This window comes from Xyrauchen texanus, chromosome 34 (genome assembly GCF_025860055.1).
Source record: "Xyrauchen texanus isolate HMW12.3.18 chromosome 34, RBS_HiC_50CHRs, whole genome shotgun sequence".
In the NCBI taxonomy this organism is placed as follows: Eukaryota; Metazoa; Chordata; class Actinopteri; order Cypriniformes; family Catostomidae; genus Xyrauchen; species Xyrauchen texanus.
The window spans coordinates 4,599,036-4,607,609 of record NC_068309.1 but is presented as its reverse complement, the minus strand read 5'-3'; the positions used below and the strand labels follow the sequence as shown (position 1 = coordinate 4,607,609).

Genomic DNA, 8,574 nt, shown 5'->3' with positions numbered 1-8,574 from the left:
CAAGGGAGGATTCTATAAAAGTGACAATAGTGAAAGTTCCATCTTTGAGTGGATATTTTCGAATAAAGGTTACAGTTAGAAGGCTGATGACATCACAAAGAACTGTTTATTTCATAGAATTTCAATACAAGTTCAGTCAGCATTATTTGTGACATAATGATGATTACCACAAAAACAAAAAAAGCAAGAATTGCAGAAACAGTGAGCCACTTACAATGGGAGTCAATGGGCCAATTTTTGGAGGGTTTAAAAAGCAGAAATGTGAAGCTTATAATTTCTCAAAAATACTTAATTGTTTACATAAATCATTGTTTTTATGGTTGTTAAAGGTTTAAGGCTTACGGTGTTACTTTGTCATAGCAACGAAGCTGTAAAATTAGATATTTGGACTTTGCTATACTTTGAAAGAGAGAGTATTTTAACGATTAAGAGTTGGCCCCGTTCACTTCCATTGTAAGTGCCTCACTGTAACCGAAATCAACTTTTGTTGTAATCCACAACATGCCACAAATGCTGTCGATTGAGCTCAACTTATTGAACCTGCAATATTACTCTTAATAACTTAGAAACAATACACTGATCAGAAGACCCTGGTGTGATGTTGGCATAGTGGAGCACATAACTGGTAATCAGAAGGTTGCTGGTTCAATCCCCACAGCCACCATCATATAAATATCACAGCATTTTCACAATGAAGCGAGCAATCAATAACATGTGTGTCATCAACCTGTCCTCATCGTTAGCTCAAGCTCCACTCACCACCAGGGACTAACATTAAAGAACCTGTATTTTTAAGAGATAACTATTGACATGTTCCACTAATGTTTGACACTCAGAAAGTGGCCAAATACATTTCTGTTTTCATTTGTTTATCAGTTGTTTTATCAATTATACGAATCGTATTATTGTGCATGTCCTGCTTTAAAAAAAAAAAAAGCTCTTTCTCTCCTTGTGCATCAATTTAAAAAGGTTACTCAGAGGTCCTTAGAGGACAAAAATGTCACCGTCACTTGCTAAAACTGCCATGATAATATTATACATGAACATTATTTTTCACTTTCAATGAGTTAAATTTTTAGCAACATCAGTACTGATCATAACTACCAAATATTAATTCATTTTCAGGATTTTAACCCTTTAAATGCAAGTTTGTTTATATAATGCCACTGTTGTTTTTACACATGCACACACACACACACACACACACACACACACATGTTGGTCTACCTATCATTATGAGGCCTTTCCATAGACATAATGACTTTTATACTGTATAAACTATAGATTCTATCCTCTAAACCTAACACAACCCCTAAACCTAACCCTCACAGAAAACCTTCTGCATTTTTACATTTTCAATAAAACATTGTTTAGTATGATTTTTAAGCGATTTGAATTATGGGGACACTAGAAATGTCCTCATAAATCACATTTATAGCAAAATACCCTTCTAATTACTAATTTGTAACTACAAAATTGTCCTCGTAAATCACAAAAACACGCACACACACACACACACGCACGCACGCACACACACACACACACACACATTTAGCTGCATCATTTATACAATTGGTCTGCAGTGCTCTATAATACAGCAAACAGAGAATAGGGGAAAAGCTTGTATTTGCTCCATAGGTCAAATATGAGAAAATAGCGCCATCTGCTGGAAAATATTAAAAAATACATTTTTAAGCCAGAGCGCCATAATGACAGCATAATATCATAGAATTCATGATTTTATACTTTAATGGCACTGGGATCAAATATTGCAGTTTTAATGGTTTTCAATGGGGACATTTTTGTCCTGAAGGTCCTGAGTGCGACTATTTTGTGTACACAGTGTATTACAGATGTATTATAGGAGCTGAGATTGAAATTCCAAAATTCCACAACAATACACACCCTTGGCAAAATGTATCCCGTTGGCATTAAGACCGAAAAAACTCAAATGAAAAACTCTGGAAAAAAAAAAAAAAAAAACACGACCTGTCCCACGGAACCAGCTTTCTAGTCAGCATCTCAGAATGAATGTCCGAGGACATGATGGGAATAAGTTCAAAAACAGAGGACCAAAGTGAACCGTCAGGGGGCTTCCTCAAGCAGGGCGGGCTGAAAAGTGCGTAAATTCCCTGATGTCCCTGAGTGCGGGACGGCTCTGTCTCAAACCCCTCAAAGAAGACAGTACAACAGCCGGGCACAAGCCCGCAGATAAAGGCTCAGATAGTGATTGAGAGTGATGCTTAAAAGGATTAGAGAAAGAGGGAGGGGGAACAAGAGAGGGGAGGGAGATTTGCCATGAAGCTTGCTGCCCTTGAACACACACAGGGCAAATCCGGTCTAGAAGAGTAGTAGAGGGAACACGTACAAGTCGATATTCTTGACTTTTGGAGACTTCACACACGCACCCTCCTCCGGTAATTCAGCATCTCCTGCAGAACTAGGGCACCGTCCTTCCGCGCGCGCGTGTGCATATTTCGGGGTGTTTAAAAACCTCTACGGCAGGGAGGAATAAAATTAAAAAACAAACCAGGAAGAACTGCATCCTCGCTGCGGGTTTGGTGCCGATACGGCGCGAGGACAGCGCACGCACGTCAAGCGCGAGGTGAGTAGTACATCTCAACTACTTCAACAACCCAAAACGAACCTGTCACTGCGCCTCACTTTTGATTAATGTTTAAAGTTGTTTCTGGTCGAGTTAAATAGCAAAATAAGCTCTCTCGCCGACATTCTCGGTTGATAAACGCGAGTTATAGGGTTTTATCGTGATCATGGGCGTAGACCACGCTGGGGATGAGGGGGACACGTCTCCCTCCCGACTTTCAATAAAAGTTATTTTTCACAGGGCAAATGTGTTTATGCTGTGTCTTTCATACAACAAATGTCTACATGTGTAAATGCAAAGGTTAAAATTCACTGGTCAATTGTGCAATTAATTAAATAAATAAATATCAATTGAGAGCCTCCGATACCGATCCGATACCGGTGTTGTTTTTTCATAATCAGTTTATAGAACATCTATACCTCATTGAGTGATGCTAATTATATGTAAAGAAACACAAACCTTTAACTACACATTATTTCAATAGAAATCTACTACAAAATGTCTATTAAGAAAATAACTTTATTATTAACTAGTCTATTGGATAATGTTGCGGCAAAATTAACAGTAATTCCAGTATAAGTGGTCAGTAGAAAAGAAGGCAGTTATTTCATTTGTTATTTTTTGCAAAAAAACATTCATCTTGGATCTGGACTTCATCAGGAGGATTCAGATCTCCTTTTTTATTCAAGATATCAGTTGACTTTTCATTCACACAGTTATTTTTTGGAACCCATTTAACATAAATATTGTTGTAATTTGTAAAAATAAAAATGAAAATAAAATAAAATATATATATATATATATCAATAAAATAATAATAATAAAAACCCTCACGCTTTTATTTTGACATTCTGAGCTCTCCGGGACGTCCTGTATGTGTTTGTTTGTAGGCTAGTTCACAGTAGTTTAATTCGCTTCTTATTCAAGTTCTGGTCAAATGCTCCTCCGGTGCCTTTCTAAATGCATATTATAAGTGAACCGAACTATTGAGCATCTACATCTGAGATGTTGTTCGTGAGTAGCGCTCAAATGTTGCGCAACATGTGAAGGCTAAAAATAGCCGCGAGTGTGTGTAAATATAGCAGCGCCATTCAATAACACGTTGGCGCTGCACGTGCATATTATATATTTACTTATTAAACAGCCTTTTGTGATTCACAGAGCTATTGCACGTTTTCAAGTGGCTTTGAATAAAATGCACAAGTCATATGAACTACTTTAATTGAGTTTTACGGTAAAAGATGTAAAAATGCTACAGTAAAAAAAAACTTAATTGGTAAACGTGTAGTTACCTTCAAATATACGGTACAAAATGTAAATATATTTAAAAAGACAATACATGTGGTTTTCCGAAGAAAAAAGAAAAATGAAATGTTTTAGATGTAAAAATTCAGATTTTCCCGTATAATTAACGCTAAAAGTTTATATTATTCTTAATAAGAGTAAAAAACAAGAATCGTGCGTTCCCAGAATTCCCTGCGTGACCCATTACATTTAATTATATATTAGGGGAATAGTTATGTTTCGTCATATTTGTAATTTCAGTTATGTACATTGGGGTGTTCTGTGTTATATTTGATGTAGTTTAGTTAATGTTTATTGCATTATTTAAATTACCCTGATGGTTTTTAGTGTTTATTTGAGTGACACTGAGCGCCATCTCTGCATGTTTATTGGTCATTACTCATGAAAGAGCCCCTATTGATGAACTTCATGTCATCATGTGCCCTTCAGTAATTACTACAGTGATTAACAGTACATTATAAAGTGAAAAGCAGATTTTTATAGTTTCAAAAGGTTAATATCAAGTTTATCATTTAATAATATAAACTAAGATAACTCACCTTAAAATATACAGGCATCAAAATTACATCCCGTTAAGCCTGAAACATGGTTACCGTATTTTTCACAGTGAATTTCTGGCAGTTTTTTACCATAAATTTAGCAGGATTTTTTTACAGTGAAGTGTTAATAGAAGAATTAATGTAATTTGGTTATAAAATAATAAGCTTCCCATTTCTGCCTTTAAACCTTCCAAAAATTGGACCCATTCACTTCCATTGTAAGTGCCTCACTGCAACCCAGATTTTGGTAAATAATCAACGTTATGCCACAAATTATTTCTACCTGATCTAACCTTTAAAAAAATAGTTTAATTGTGTCACCAGATGCAGTCAGGTTTATTCAGTCATTATAAATGTTTAGGTTACCTGACAAAACATATCATTTATACAGTAGAATCTGCAGAGAAATGGACAAAGTAAAAATGTGGTTCCTACAGCAAGCGACAGTGCAACATTTAACCACTGAAGGGTGTAATGCGATTACAAAGTAATTAGTTACTGTAATCTAATTACTTTTACTGCAAAACAGTAGTGTAACACATCATATTTTAAATTCTTGTAATCAGTAGGGCTGGGTAACCTTAAAAAAAAGTTCGATATCGATACTGATACCTTGACTTTGAAACCGGTTCCTAAACGATACTTTTTTGGATACCAATTTTATGAAATCTGTTTTAACAACATTACAAACATTACACATTATCTCAAAAAAACTTCAGTTTGTTGACTTTTTTTTACAGACTCAAAGACTCATCTCCTGTGCCTTCTGGTCTCCTCATGCCAGGGTCGGCAGTGGCAGAGGCTATAACATTAATGTGAAGAGGGAAAAAAAACTAAAACTAGAAAGCTAAACCATTAATTCAGCCAACCCTTGGATAAGAACGGTTTGACAAGATAACAAGTTTAATGTGAATTAAACATGATCAGTTACTGTCAACCATAAATAATTTTTAGCATATTTAGCTAGCTAGCTACAGCCATACATCCAAACAATATCTAAGGCTACGTAGGTCCCAGTTTATAGGACTATGTCACCGCGCACAGAAACGTCAATTTAACAAGTACACAAGCATGTACCACTACAAGTTAGCCGATTTTGTTTGTTGGTTTGTTTGCTAAACGTTAACCTCACCTGTCGGAGTCCCAGTCATAGCACCGCTGCATTCATCAGTAGTTTGAGGAGGACTCATTTGGTGGGCATGTTGAAGGAAGCTCTGTGGCAGGAGGACGCTGAGAGGATGACTGCACCGGCTCGGTCTTCTTGCAGTCGAAGACGGAGCAACTTTCTGCTCTTAAGTTTATTCCGTGCACTGTCAAGTGCTTCATTAGATTTGTCGTGTTGCCGGTCTTGGCAGCAATTATCTTGTTAAAATATTGCATTGCGCGCTGTTGGCATCGAGCCTGGTGAAACATAGCCACACTTTTGATCTTTTCCACATCTTTCACATGTATGGGGCTTGATACTCATACACACTACAGCCTCACATGTGAGCCGCGTCTCTGGGCGTATCCGGCGTAAACTAGTGTTTTTCCTTGATGCCTAAACACAGCCAGTCACCGGACTTTTAGATTTGGGCACATCTAGCATGCTACATGCTTATCACTGACGTTGACGAGATTAACCCCATAGGTCTCGAAATTCGGTACTGAACGACAAGACATTTTCCGATACTCGATTGTTTAGAGGCAATTCGGTCGGTGCCTAAAATGTATCGAACTCGATACCCAGCCCTAGTAATCAGATTACAGTTACTGACTTATAATTCATCTAATTACATTTAAGTACATTATTAGCGTTACACATGTTTTTGAAATAATATTATTTATGTTGAATTATTTTAAAGCATGAATTATAGACCTGTAATGAGTGAGGTCTATAATATAATGAGTAATGTGAGGTGCTGAGTGTATGACTTATGTGCAACAATGAACAAGGAGGAAAAATTAGACATTTTGAATTTGGTGGGACGAAAAGTGTTTTAGAAAGTAACTTAAAATCAAAGTAATTAGTAATGTGATCACTTGTCCAATGAAGCAATTAGTATAGTAATCTGATTCTAATTTTACAGAAGTAAAGTTAGTAATTAGTCATTTGTAGTGGATTACTATTTTTGTGTAACTTACCCAACACTGCATTTAACATACATTCAGCACAGAGTGTGCAATATCTGCATCGCTGTATCTGCATGCATCTAATGCACACCGGCTTCCTAGAAGTCTGTGAAGTGTTTACATGCATGAGTGTGAGTCCAACGCATGTTTCTCACTCCAGACTTGTGTTGAACGCAACCGGCCATCTGTCAGGACTGGTGGCAGTTCACAACGTCTGTTCGGGGTCTTTGGCAAATTAGGCTATCAGCTAAAAATCATCACTTGAAAAAAACAAACAAACAAACAAACTGACATCAAGAAAGATAAGTGAAATTGAGCACTAAATTATCTGGGTTTTGCTTTCAGGACCATGGACAGCGGCTGCTGAAATCTTGCTGCCAGGAAATAATGGAACTTGATGGATATTTCTAATTTTGGACACGGGGATACCCCATTCAACACGAGTTCCAGCCCGTAATTATGCTCTGCAGCGGCGTGCACATGCACAAGGATCTGCTATGGATGTAGGTTCGAGAGAACGCATCAGCACCTTTGACCGGGACAGTGTCCAAGCGCACATAAATAAGACTTGCTCTGCCAGTGCAAACAACTCACAACTCAATAAACTCTATTCACAAGGATTTCCCCCAACCATATAACTATAAACACCTTTTTATACACATATTTGTCTAGATATTTGACTTTTTCCCTTGGAATAAATCAAAGCATGACCATGGTGAGGTTATGGAATGTTTTAACTTGACCACCGGTGCTGCTGTTCCATGTTAACACGTTCCCCAGCTGTACCCACGGTGGTCCCTCTCCTGTTTCTCCGGACCCTCGGAAATCCCTCTCGGTCGCGCGACTGCCATGCGTGCACGCGCGGGGATCCTCTTACTGCTTGTGCACCTTCTGGCGCAAGCCCGAGGCCAGTACGACCTGTGCAAGTCGCTCGTGAGCACGGATGAAGGCGCCATGTGGGAGCATTACGCGTGCCAACCCAAAGCCCTGTCTATGAAGGAGTATGTGCGCATCCGGGTCGAGCCACCGGGCATCACTTGCGGGAACCCGCCGGAGAGATTCTGCACGCTGGTAAGTCCTCTGAACTGTTATCAACTAACTTAAGAGGCAGCTTTTAATAATTTGGAAATGTTTCATTTTAAATAGCACAAATAAAAATGTCCCTACTTCCTCAAATAAATAACAATGCAATAAACGTAATGATACTAAATGCACAACATGCCAATTCCTAGGCCTATCACAATACGAAACTGCATAAATTCTCAAATACAATACACACTAAAAGTTTGTACTTTGTTAGTATTGGAAAAATACATACTTTAGAATATGGAGCAAAGCTATTTTGTCTTACTACTGGAGGTATAATACCATCCGGGCACTGTTGGCATATTATTTTCTACCTATACTATGAGTGGAGGCACATTCATTCTAATCTTGCATCCTATTGAGGACAAATAGAGAGTTTAAAGGAATATTCAATACAAGTTATGCTCAAATAACAGCATTTGTGGCACAATGTTGATTACCACAAAAATAATTTCGCCTCATCCGTCATTTATTTAAAATTTTCAATAATTATTGCCACGAGATGTAAACATTACACGTGTTAATATGATTTTAGTGTGATAAAATCGCTTACTAACCTTATCAGGGTGAAGTAATATCCACTATTACAACCTCGTTGCCATGGCAACGAAACCCTGAAATCACAGTTTTTGATATAACTGTAACAGAAAAGGTTAGTATGCCATTTTATCACACCAAAATCATGTTAACACGTATAAGCGAGGGACGAGACGAAATTATTTTTTGTGGTTATCAACACGAAGCCACAAATGCTGTCGATTGAGCTTCACTTGTATTGAACCCGGAATATTCCTTTAAAGTGCTCACATACTAAACAGGATTGAAGTATAGGTCCCTGTAGAAATAAAATGGGGGTTTTCCAATCAGTGGGCAATCGTTTTCAAACTGGGATGGGCATCTAATCAAAATAGGGAACCTCTGTTTGAG

General features: G+C 37.7%; 1 pseudogene; it reads left to right on the top strand.

The window, feature by feature from the left end:
• Positions 1-2,385: 2,385 nt before the first annotated feature.
• Positions 2,386-8,574, top strand: part of LOC127627407 (netrin-G2-like) — a 96,043-nt pseudogene continuing 89,854 nt past the window's right edge.